A 13,126-nucleotide genomic window follows, 5' to 3' on the forward strand; every position below is an offset into this window, starting at 1 on the left:
GCCACGAGAATATCACAGGCAGCCGTAGGAGAATTTTTTTAGAATTAATCACTGCTCACCTTCTTGTAAAGGCTTTATTTTATTCTGAAAGGGGCTAAGGGAAAAGCACACACATACATATAAGCACCCAGAGCTTTAGGATAAAAGAAGTAAAAATATTGGCCATATGAGTTTCTCCCTCAGGAAAAAAAAAAATACAGGCATTTACTAATCAAAAGGGGGGGGGGGTTTGTTTGTTTGTTTGTTTGCTTTTGTTAATCTTTAAAAATGCTTAATACATTGCTTGTGAGCTTCATGTTTCACTTAAATGCGGAGTTAACCCTTGCAGCTCATTAATTGACTTTATGTTGCATTAAATGCTGCAATCAATTCTGCCTCAATACTCTACACTTTTATCTCTGCTGTAAAAAAAACCCCTCTATTAGCTTTACTTGGCTCAAAACCAATACAGTGAACTACCCTTAATTATTAATAATCTGTTTCCCCTTCAATAAAACTTTTTGGACCTTTACTACAGTAGAATGATATATTTATTTGGTGTGTAGGGTTCAGAGCAATACAGTGCACTCTCTCTGGGAAAGAATCCAAAAATAACTATCTACTTGATATCAACCCAAGGGATTTCCTAAGGGAATGGGAGTATCATTTCAGGGCAGATCATCAGTGGTTTAGGGGAATTATACAAATTTGTGTCTGGGGAACAGATGCCTCAGGGTTTGTAAATGTGTGAGAGAACCTTTCCCCCCTCCGTCACCAGTTCAGGTCCATCCAGCACAGCAGTGACTGGAAGCTATTAAACATCTAATGAACTTCTGGGGCCTCCTGAAACAGGGAGTGGGATTCCTAACAGACACTTGCTAACATCTTGGATCTGCTCCTACCCAAGCTGCAGCCTCAACAGCAATACATAGACACAGAAACTGGGAATAAGCATGGTGAAGAACATTTTATCTGCTAAATGCAGTAAGCAGGCTGCTTCTGGGCTGGCAATCCATCTTTAGATTTACTGCTGGCACTTCCTTGTTCTTTAAAAGAAAGAAAATGATGTATTATAAAGCACTGTACTATGTAACCTTTCCTCACAAACGCCGTAAGAAGGGTCCAGAAGCCTTACAAGTCCACACTTGCAGTGTCTCAGGCCTTGGGGAAGATAAAGGAGTAAAGAAGGATTTGTTTTCATGATTAGAGGCCAGTTCTAAGAGTCCTGGGACTCTTGAACTGCTGCATGCTGCACATCCAGCTTTTGGGCAGGTCTGCTAAGAGAAAGAGGAGACAAATGCTGAGCATTACAACCACAAACCACAGCTGTTGATGGGAATTGGCAGGGGACCAGGGAATGTCGGGAAGCATAGATGGCCTGCAGCAGAAGGTAGGGCTGAGCAGGGCTCTCTGGCACTCAGAGCTTTTTTATTCATCTCCTGGTGCTTTTCCATCCTGGCATCTGGTTTCCGTGACAGCACAAGGGAGGGACAGTGTGGTGCAATTTTATGGTATGTTCTCCTGGGTTATGTTGGCACTTCCTCGGGTAAACATGCCTCGCCTCAGGCTCAGCTCCACCAGGCCCCTGGGTTCAGATTATTTGCAGCGCTTTAGTTTGCCGATAGCTCAGTCCAGTTGTCTCCGTATTTCATTTGAGGAGGAGAGGATTGACTTTCCAACTGTCCTCCTGCTCCCTCAACACAGAGGGCAGAGACAAGCTGTGACAAAGCCCTGTCCATCAGCAGAGCTGCCACCAGGAGAGCATGTGATGGGGCTCATAGCTCTGTGGTCCAGTGCAGGAACTGGTGAAGCTGGAGCCAGGCTTTGTGCTACAAGACCTTGGGTGTACCCTGGTGCTCTCATTTCCTCCCACCCTTTTGAGTGGAAGTTCTTCAGGGCTCTCTTTATCCACCCATATGTTACATGACTAAACTATGCCCAAATTCAGGCATGGGCTTCTGAATAGTGCAGTAATATAAACTGCAAAGAGCATGCAAGTTTTAATGGCTGAAAAAGGGGGAAGAAAAAAAAAAAAAGGAGAAAGGTGTAATGGGATCTTCTGTTTACCCGCTTTTGTTACCAGCATGTGCAAATCTTGCTATTCCGGTCCATTATATTCAACAATCTTACACTCAGTGGCAGGTGAAATGTCATACTTCGGGGTAAATTTTCACTGCAGTAGGCAGAGGATTTGTCCTTTAAACACCCTTAGTATTAATGGGACATTGATCCAGCAATTTAAACTCTAAGAGATACAAATGTCTCATGTGGGACAATTTTCAAATGTGTTGACATTTTGATTCATTAAATAAGATACTTTTAGAAACAAATGCAAATTCATTTCATTCTAGATTCGAGGTCAGTTGGATACTGGAAATGTACAATGAATGTTTAGTATGCGCATCAACTATCTTTCAATCTCTGTACACTCAAGGGATAAAAATGACATCAGAGAGAGGAAGGACAATTTCTAAAGTTCTCGATATTAACTAGTGTATCTTCTCATGGGGCTGGAACCTAAATTCACCTACTGCACTTGAAATATTAGTGTCTAGGGCAAAAGGAGGCTCTGGGATAAGGGACTGAATTTCAGTGACCTCTGAAAATATTTCTTTCACACAATCGGATATGCTTTTATCTCCAAAGAGTTCTGATCCTGCCGAGATCCACCAGGGAACTTGCCAGTGTTTTACTGATGTTAGTGAAATTCACAGTACAGCTGGAGCCCAACAAAATAGTGCAGGAAAGAAAACAAAACAAAGTAAAAACATACCAAGAGGGGGTAGCTTAATTTGTTCCCAGGCCAATGCTCTGCCTGCTCTTCCAGCTCAGAAACTATTCAGCACACTATGAGAAAGATGATCTAAAACAAATATTTAGAACATGCCCACAAATGCCTGACAGATAATGAGTGGGTCAAACCTTAAGGGAGCAGAGTGAAACCTGAATGTTGGTCTGGGCTCCATCCTGCAGAAGAGAGTAAGGAAGATAAGAAGCAACTGGAGAAAGACCAGCTGGGCAAGTTGGTGGGTCTGAGCTGGATGTGAACTACCACCACCTGCCCTTGGACCAAGGCTTGGAGGGCACTGCCATGGCTGCAGGCGGGGCGCTGGGGGCAGAAATATGGCTCACCTTCCTCCTGTCCCCCTGTGCTAGAGCAGGTAGTGCAGCTCCCAGCAGTGGGGAATCTGCTCCCTGTGCTGAACCCCAGCAGGCAGGGCCAGCAGGGGCTGGCTCTGGTTTCCCCAAAATCTCCCCCAAAAGCTCCCCCAGCAGCAGGGCTGATGAGAGGCTGAGGCATGCTGGACACATGGGTAGTAATGTGGATGGGGTGCGTGCTATTATTCCACAGGGGGATTTCACAGGAAACCCATGGCTCCTCTTGAGGGGAGATGAGCATCCCCTGCTGCAGAAACCCCAGCTGGTGAATGTCACATGACAGGGGGAGCATGAGGACTCAGATCATCTCATGCATGAGGAACTAGGGGAGGAGAACAAATACAGGGGAAGTTCCTCACCAAAGTCCCCCTGCAGAGGAGCCTCTGCCCTTCCCCTTCCCCAGCAGGGCTGGTGCAGATGGGGTTGCAGTTCTGGGCGCTGCTGTCCAGGGGAAGTTACACCAATTTGGGCACTGTCTGAGAACGTGACTTCCCTCGCAGACACACGTACGGCAGTGCCCAACAGGGCTAAGAGGAAGAAGAAAAGCCCAGACACTGTGCAGCATGCAAATATCTGTATTCAGCTCTATGAAAGCTGCCCAGGAACAGCTCCGAACCCACGCAACAGTGGGCAATGTGCTGGTAGGCCACGATCTGTTTGGTGGCCTTGGATGAGATGGTCCTCTCCAAGGGCTCTGGATAAATGCTCCAATTTGACAGTGGGCTTATTGGGCACACAAGGTTATCAGGATTAGTCCTTTTCTATGAGCTCACTTGAACAAAGTATTCTCCTTCTGGGCCTCTGCTCTCCTTTCTTGCTTCCTCAAACTGACTGGTGTCTGCAGGAGTCTGCAGGGGGAAAAATTTACTGGTCCTGTCCCAGCTATATGATCTCCTGGGAGCCCTGTGCAAAAGCATGTGGGGTGGCACAGTCACCACCCAGGTGGCCTTTGCCCACAGAACAAAAGTTCTGAGTACATCCACCAAGTGCTTCTCACATCAGGTAGTTTATTTTTTAAGAAAAAGATGAGAGACCAAACAGAACCTCAACAAGTTTAAAAGATCTTTTTTTTTGGTATGAACAGCAGATACAGGTCCTGGGTGCATTCATACCTCAATGCATAAATGTAACATAAATGTTGTGATTCATGTTAAGTCCAGGCATGCAAGGGGGTAGCAGCAGACCTAGAACAGGTGCAAGTGGACCTAAAACAGGTTTTGTTCATAAATGCAATTATAGTAACACCAATAACCAGGATGTATCAGTGGTGGATCCTCGGCACAAGAAGTCCTGCTATAAGATTTGTAACTTGGAGGCACTCCTAAAACCATCTCCTTTCAAAGCAGTAATTCTGGGAAAGAAACGTGGTCGCAGTCCTTAAACAGAGATGGTAGTGGCTTCTTCATTCACATCTGATGGATTGCTGTAGGCCATTGCCCGTGATATCTGGCAATGATATCAGTCATACTCAGAGTGCACTGACAAGAGAACACTAACACATACAATAAATATTTCTTAATGCTTCAATGTAAGCAGGAGGCCTGACAGACCCAGTAAAGCACAGAAGATGGTATTTGGTCATCAGTGAGTCTTTCAGTGAGAGTTAGGATTCACAGGCAGGAGCACCTGCCCTCCTCAGTCCTGGGATTGCCAGAAGAGTCCTGGAAATTGGGCTCATATTTTTTACCTCTGAGTTTTATTGACTAGTCCAGACCCACCACCACGGAAGCCAAAATCGTCCCTGGAGCTTGCAGACCGCAGAGATACTCCCCATCACACTCTGTCCCTATGTCTCTGGCAAGACACTGAGTTGGGGGGAACATAAATCATCCATCACATAACTGCCCTGATGCCAGCAGCTGTCCTCTACCAGGAGCACGCTGCTGGGTGAGGCCTGCAGAGACAGCCTCCAGTTGTCCCTCCATGGGGTGGTTCAGAGGAGGTGCAACCCAGGGACGCAAGCCAACTTCAGGTCTTCCGTGGCTTTTGCCATTTGGGGATGGTCCCTGCCCCTTGCCTGAAGCAGCCCAGGCACCCTCACAAGCCTCCAGTACAACCCCTGCCAGCGGCTTCTGGGCAGCAAAGTGCAGTCCAGCCCTCCCTGGTTTTGCACCCTGCATGCTCCAGTTGGCAGCATGGTGCAAGGAGCGTGAATCCAGCCCTGCCACCCAGGGTGAAGCTCTGCACCACCCCTGGCTGCTGACAGCCAAACCAGAGCCCTCTCTTGCGCTGTTACAGGCAGGAGGTCACCAGTTCAACCGCACTGGAGCAACTCCAGCCCTTTAAGTAAACTTTTCAAAGCTGCACTAAGGCGTTGTTTAATTTTGATTTCCAAGTGACCTCTGATTCCTCATGGATATGCTAGGGGTGGAAGAACATTCACTCCCAGGAGTTTGGCAGTGGGCACAAGGCCTAGCACGGCAGTTCCCAGGGATGGGGGGAGAGAGGTGAAGGCTCTTGCTGTTTTCCATTCCTCAAGCACATCACTCCACCAGTCTACTGCACACTTTAACTTGCACCAATAAACCTGTTTGCATGGGTCATGCTGCGAATGAAAACGATGCCAGGATGTGGGATGAAAAATAGTCTGCAAAGAACCAAATCACCCGAGAGTTATTCTAGTGAGGTGAATAATTCAGCAACGGGTTTTTACTGCAGCCCTGTTAACAGAAACACAATTACAGAAGAGGAAAGTAAACCACAGCTGGGAAGAGGAAACAAGTGTCTTGGGGGCTCCTATCTCACTGAGGAAATTGTGGGTAGATCTGGGCCCCAGAATGGAACTCAGACCACATCCAAGGCTCTGACAAGTGACCTTAGCATGATGCATCCAAAGCTGCATTCACAGCAGTTGAGCAAAGAAATTAGAGTGTGGTAAAAATGCTCTGGCTGTTGCTAACACTTCACAGTGCTGAAAGTAGCACTCAATATTGGCACAAGGTTAGTGGCATCTGCACAGCTTTCTGCTAACTGGTGACTGAGCCCTGCGGGGAGGCAAAGCTGCAAGGACAGGAGTGGGACAAGGCGAAGGAAGTGTGAGCTGCAAACCTCTGCTTTCCTTGCTCAGCATCAGATGAATGTTAATTCTCTGCTGGTTTGCATAGCCACAGACAGGCCTGTTCCTACTAATTTTAGCCCTTGCCTAATTTAAAACTACAGACATGTTATTTTCATCGTGGTATTTTTTCCTCTTTTTAACAGGTTGTAAGCTGTCAGATGCACTCCCTGTAGCTAAGAAATTGGTGCTGTCCAAGGGGAGGTGAGAAATCTTTTGTTAAACATAAGAAGCAGACAGAAGAAAATTGCACATTAAAACTTGGAGTTATCACAAGTGCCACCTCAGCTGCCTGTGCTGGGCTCAGGGCCTCTGGCCGGGCTGCACTGTGGTCTGGAGATGCACCTTCCTCAACCCTCAGAGGTCCCAGCCCCGCACACCCGGCTGTGTCCCAGCTGTGCACATGCAGAGGTTGTGCTGTGCGTCATCATGAGGACACACATAAAACCATCTGCACTCTACCTTCACTCCCTCCACCCATGCACCCACCCTGCTTACAAGCCTTTGCTCCTGCTGCCCAAAAATACACCTGCACCCAGACCCCCTTTCCCTGCCACTGTGCCTTTCCCGACATGGGCAAACACCTTTTCCTGCCTCTGCTTCTCTCACACCTGGATCTGTCACCCATCTCCCGCAGAGGTGAACGGTAGATGAAGTGCTGAGCCTGCCCTCAGTGGGAGGCAACCCTGTGCTAGAAATGGGTGTGAAAATGTGGTGAAATGAGGAAACATTTGTGAGAGGAAGTGAGTGGGTGGAGGGAAAAGCCTGAAGTGAACAAAAATCAACATTTAACACATTGAAACTTGAGCTCTGAGTGCTCAGGGTGGGTAAAAGTACACTGAAATACAAAAAGAACACACAAATTACTAGCAGAATGCAAGTGTTCTATGCTAACATACACTTAATGTATGCTAGGGAACAAAGTACTGAAAATAAAGAGGAGGCTCAAAATAAAGAAGATGTTTCAAGATCTAGTGCCTTAACAGCAGCACAGGTAGCTCCAGTGAGGGTGAGCAGGGGAGGCAGAAGACCATGCACATGCATCTTACTGGATCTAGGTTACTGGATCTCAAAGTCCAAATGGATTGATGATCTCACTAACCAGACATGGATTTTAGCAGTTGTTAACAGACTGCATGCCCCTGCAAATTTTAATTTAGTACTTTCAAGTAAAGCATTTGAAGGATATTTAAAAAAAAAAAAAAAAAGAAGAACTGTTATTTCTAGAATAATCAAAACGGAAGCTCAGCTCTGTTGTTTCTGATACAGAAGCATTTTCTCAGTTAAGATTTTTCCCTGACAGATGTAGCAGTGCAGGGACCTAGGAATACATTTCCCAGTTTTTCAGCCTATTACTTGTGCTTTCCTGACCTATAAACCCTTCCTTCCTTCTTTAGCCTTGCAGAGCAAGATTGATGGTGCTATGTTTTCAGTAACACACCAAAGAAGACCTTGTTTTTTCTCCTTAGAGGACAACAAACTTGGCCCAAAGGGGATGTACCAGAAACCAGTCAGTTTTGCCCTCTGAGAATTAGCCCACGCAACCACAGCTCCCGCTGGTGAGAAGTTATTCAGACAAGTCCCTCCTCTAACCACTCACCCAGTGAGTTGGTTTCATCCAAGATGCTGCCAGGGTCATGGGGAATGAACGACAGACAGGTAAACAGCTATTATGTCATGCACAGAAAATTGTCCAGTTTTAGTTGCATCTCATTTTCCTTCCCACACATTTCAAACCAGCCTGTTCCATAGGGATCCTCAGAAGAGGTTCCCTTCCACACATAGTGGCCCATACCACATCCATTTTAAGAGAAAAGCAAAAGTAATCTGAGAGTTGTCTGTATATTATTCCCCAAATCTGTCAGTGGAGGAGCCCAAATGTACTCACTCGGCATGACACCGCTCCCTCTGGGGTTACAGCAAGCGAGCACTCTTGGAAAGCCGGCAGTGCATCCGTGCCACAGGTTACAATGATTGCTACTGACAGGTTCTTCATGGTATCACAACAAATTAGGTCACAGATTAGATTTTCATAGCACAGATTACAACTTGTGTCTACATCTTTTTCTTAAATAGAGAGGTATGTGGCCAGAAGGTTTGACCTCAAGATTGGGAACAAGGCAGATGCTTGGGATTGGAGCAGTCCTATTTCTTGTCTTTCTATGTCCTGTCTTAGCAGGACTCTGACAAAATTCCTAGTTTTCTGCTGCAGTCAGAACACTTGGTATTTTTCCCTTTCTATCTAGCAAGCCTTTGAGAAATAATGAGTTTGTTCACTAGATACCCTGGAGTAGATCTTATATTATTGTTGCAAAACAGATAGCAAACCCATCTCTAGAAAGAAATTTTAGAAAAAAATGCATTTTTGATGATAGAAAATCAGCTTGCACCACCTGAAAAACTGCTGGGAATGGAAATCAAAGCTACCTGTAAGACTTATCCCACAAGGTCACACATACAATCAGTTTGAGCATCTCTAGTGCAGAAAGACCTCAAGGGAATAAATTCCTGTGTGGAGTATTTGTTTTAAAATATACCCAGCAAGGACAGTAATAGAACTCAGGCACCAAAAAAAAAAAAAATTCAAGCTATATCAAGCTCCACACAGAACAGCACAGAACAAAGGTTTCCAACAGCTGAGTAACTGCAGACACCGTGCAAAGTGCTTCCTACCCACTGCGAGATACAGCCCTGCTGCAGATTTGAAAACCAGCTCCAGCAACTGTGTTCCAGCAGACTGTCAGGGCTGTGTTCTGCTCCCAGCCACCTCCTCCCTTGGAGCTGAGCTGCTGCAGGGGAGAGAAGGCGCCTGGGAGCCAGAGAGCTGGATTCAGCTCCCAGCAGAACCGTGCAGATCTGCATGGGGGCAGTGATTTAGCCGATAAGCAAGCTCGCTGCCATGGAATGCACTAAACGAATACCTAAAGCAGATGATCAGGAGGACAGGTCTTGGACGGAGCTAACCTCAGAGACAAGCTTCCTAAGTCAGGGTGGAGAGAGCAATGCAGGAATGACCTTCAGCTTACAGAAACAGTCCTGATACCCACAAAGGGATCACCTCTGTGCTTGGGTGGCCCAGAGACCCACACTGGCTCTCTACGGAGCCTCTGGAGCATGTACTTACTCAACCAGAGCAGGTCTGCTTCTACCTGCTGGCAGACCAACCTGTAGTCTCTAATCAAGCCCTTGAGGCTGTCTGCAGCCAGAGGACACAGCCTGTGTTCCTGTGCCCAGGGCAGCAAGAGCAGCACGTGATGCAGTGCCTGTGCCCTGTCTGCAGGTTTAGACAGGCTGGTGCTCAGCACCCTCCACTCTGCCTCATACCAGCCCAGCCCCCCCATCCAGCTGCCAACACTGCTGGCCTGAATCATTGCAGCTGTGCCTCCAGCTCTGAAACAATCTCGCACGTCACTTCAGCAGTTTTTCACAGGAAATATGCTTTTACTTTCAAAATAGTCTGGGCCTTGTTCTCCAACAAGCACAGGAAGTATCTCAAATACCAGTCTTTATTTTTGTGAGCCACTATTTATCCTCTGATAACTTTGAGTACATAGAAATAAATAGTAGTTGAGAGTGGCTGTGCCCTTCCATGCTCGGTGGTGGCATTAACATTTTAACTCTCCTCAGTGCATCAGCTTCTCAGTGCATCAGTGCTCTTGCTGGGCACACTCACATTTAGAGGCACAGAATGAGGCCTAATATTTTTTTCTTCAAGCCTGAGCTGTGCTGATTATTGAAAATCCATTGCACATGCTCCTTGCTGAGTGATATGAACTATCGATCTCAGTTAGAGAAAAGGATGCTCTGGACTTTATTGGAATTGTCTTTAAAAGTCCTGTTGGTACAACTGTTCCTACTGGATGCTGAGCACTTCCTAGTGTCCCTGCAGAGCACTGCCTCAGTCCTGCTCAGAAGCTCCTGAATGCCAGGGGCTCCTGCTGAGCCATGGAGGAAACCACATCACCAACCCTGGGAAAGCAAGCGGTGACAACTGTCAGAGAATGCACTAATGAGGCCTCTGGCCTGAGCAGTGCTCCAAGAGGGCAAGAGTGAGCAGCAGGTAGGGACTGCTGTCTGCAACACAAGCTGGAGAGCATCCTGCTGCCTGGACAGGCACGGACTCCTGATCCCTGCTGAGCAGGAAACACAGAAGGAGCTGTGCAGCCAAATGCAGCCTCTCTCTAAGGCAAGATGACCCTGAGCAGCACCAAGCACTGAAATGACCAAGGGCGTCTGTGTGCACCTGAGAGGGTCCTTCAAAGCACACCTAGGCACCATGAACACTTCCCCCACTCCCCAGAGCATCAGTTCTGGCCTCCTCGACATTAAACAGGTGGCAGCCATTGCCGACCTCGGTTTCAGTCAAGCTCTGAAACAAAGAGGACATTAAACTTCCACCAAAATCCCACATCTCTTCAAAGCACTTCTCAGTTTGGGGTGCAGATGTGGGTTGAATGAAAAAAAAGGGCCTTTCTACTCTTTTAATCACATACCTAACAAACCACTGAATAAACATCACCCTCATGGCTTTTTGGGTCTTGTAGATTAAAAAGTGGTTATTAGGGATGAGAGTTCATTTTTAAATAGCAAAAGGGTAACTCTCCTCTAAACCATACAGCCAGGTAATCTTCACGGTTTTTTGAGCTGCTCTGTGCTATTTCTTCTGTTTCAGCACTAACACTTTTGAAACATGACAGCTTGCTCAAGAGAGGGGTAGCTTTCACACAGAGTCATGATCACAACCACACCACCATTCCTGCCCAGAGGAGGAAGTACCAGATCCCCCAAAGCAGAAGTGCTCGCCCTCTCACCAGCCAGTCCAGCACATTTCTGGCTGCTGGGCTGAACTTTAGGTACAAGATTTGCATGAACGAGGACAACGAATAAGTCTTCGGCCTGGCACCTAGCATCTGTACTGGCAGTACAAGAAGCCTCCATCTAACATGGTCACTGCTGCTGCTGCCGGCGCAGGACGGCCACAAGCAGCACCCATGGCGTGCAGGATCAAACCATGGCTTCCTCCCGAGGCCGGCCAGCCCAGCGTGCTGCTGCTCGGCTTCAGCCCGGCAGTGACTGGCGCTGGTGTGGGTTAGCGTGAGGGCTGTCACACCGCTCGCTGGATCTGCCACGTCCGTGCCTGGACCCAGGGCACACAGGACCTCCCGCCCCTGGCCTGTCACCCCTCTCGCAGACGGGAGGGGATCCAGCCCGGCCTCTCCTGACCCGGGCGGCCTCGCAGCCCCCGTGCCCTGGGGGAAGCAGAGCTGGGCCAGAGCTCCCTCCAGCCGCCCCTGTGCTCTCTCCGCGGCCCCACGGACCGCCCGGCGCCGCGGGAGGCGGCCGGGAAGGCGCGGGGCTGCCCGGGCAGCGCTGAGCATCCTGTGCGGGGCTGCTCCTTCCCGCCCGGGGATGGGGGACGGCGGGGCAGGGGCTCCCCCCGGTCCTCCCCAGCTCCTCTCCGCCCCGCCGCTCTCCACGGGTGCCCCCCCCACGGCTCCGCTCAGGCTCCTCCCGGCTCCCCAGGCGATCCCCATCTCCCTCTCGCTCCCGCCGAGCCGCCCCTCGGCGCTGCCTCCCCGCCCCGCTCCGCCCGCCCGCCCGGGGGGCGCGGGCAGCCCTTACCTGGGCAGGGGCGCAGCCTCGACCCTCCGGCTGCCGGCGGCGTCACGGCCGCAGGTTGTGGCTGCGGGCGGCGGTGCCGCATCGATATAAAAGGAAGCGGCGCGGGGGGAGGGAGAGGCGGCCCCGGCACCTTCGCCGCGCCCGGCCCCGATCCCGGTCCCCTACAAGCTCCCTCCCCGCCGCCCCGGGAGCAGCGGCTGTGGCTCCCCCGGGCAGCCCCCGCGGGGCAGCGGCGCTCGCCGGGTGCTCTCCCCGCCGGGCCGGGGGTGAAGGATGGGGCGCCGGTCAGAGCCTTCGCATCAGCCCCCACATCCAGCCCAAGGGGCCAGGAGAGACCCTTCATGAGGAGCCAGCCATGGCCCTGCCCTCACGGGCTGCTCTGGACGAGCACGCACAAAGCACACACAGCATAGCAGAGCACGGGCGAGGCTCTGCAGCCATGGGAGGGGACCAGCCACATGCCGGAGCACCTTGCAGGCTTCAAATGCGTGTAACAAAACCTAGACATTTCCACCAGTCTCCTGGCTGCAGGCTCTGCTGGAGCTGCCCTGGCCCAAGCAGCACCTGGGGCTGCAGGCTTGTGCCCAGGGAAGGAGTGACATCCCCGGACAGGGCTGTTGGCAACCCCAAATGCAGGTGTTGGTCCCTGCTATGGTCAAGACCTGGTTATCCAGCTTGGCAGCCAAGCCACTTTCAGTGAGACATTGTCTATAAGACTAGCTTTGGAGGATCAAAGAAAAAAAGTCATCAAGGCCCATTTTCTCCTTCAAACCCCAAGAGCTCCTTCCACCTCATCACTCAGAGTCCAGAGCAGCTGTGACATCTCTGAGACACCTTGCTCTGTTTCTTCTTCATCTTGTCCATCCTGTTGACAACTGATGACATCTCGGTTGCAGGAGGAGTGAGGGTCCCCCCAGGACACAGCCTCCCCATCTGCTCCTCAGGAAGCTCTCCCTCCAGCAACAGATGCTGTTGTTCTCTTGCACCATCAATCCCTTTCAGGAAGGGACAGGGATTAGGTGTGGGTAACACGTCTTAAGGTAATTTCTCTAAATGGCATTTTGCTGCCCAGCTTTGCTCTCAGTCACTGGCAGGGGGCTGTGATGCTCCAGTTCACTCTGCAGCCCCTGAGGCCTGGGGTCTTGCCACAATGGCTGCAAGTCCTGTCTTTTGCCCAGAGCAGATGGAGACATGGGCAGCAGTGAGGCTGGGGTGCTGAGAAGTCACATAGGTATTGGGACCCCTATGCAGAAGTACTACACTTCTTTTATATTCCTTCTTTTATATTCCTTCTTTTTTAGGTGCCTTCTT

The sequence above is a fragment of the Corvus cornix genome, chromosome 2, assembly GCF_000738735.6.
Source record: "Corvus cornix cornix isolate S_Up_H32 chromosome 2, ASM73873v5, whole genome shotgun sequence".
NCBI lineage: Eukaryota > Metazoa > Chordata > Aves > Passeriformes > Corvidae > Corvus > Corvus cornix.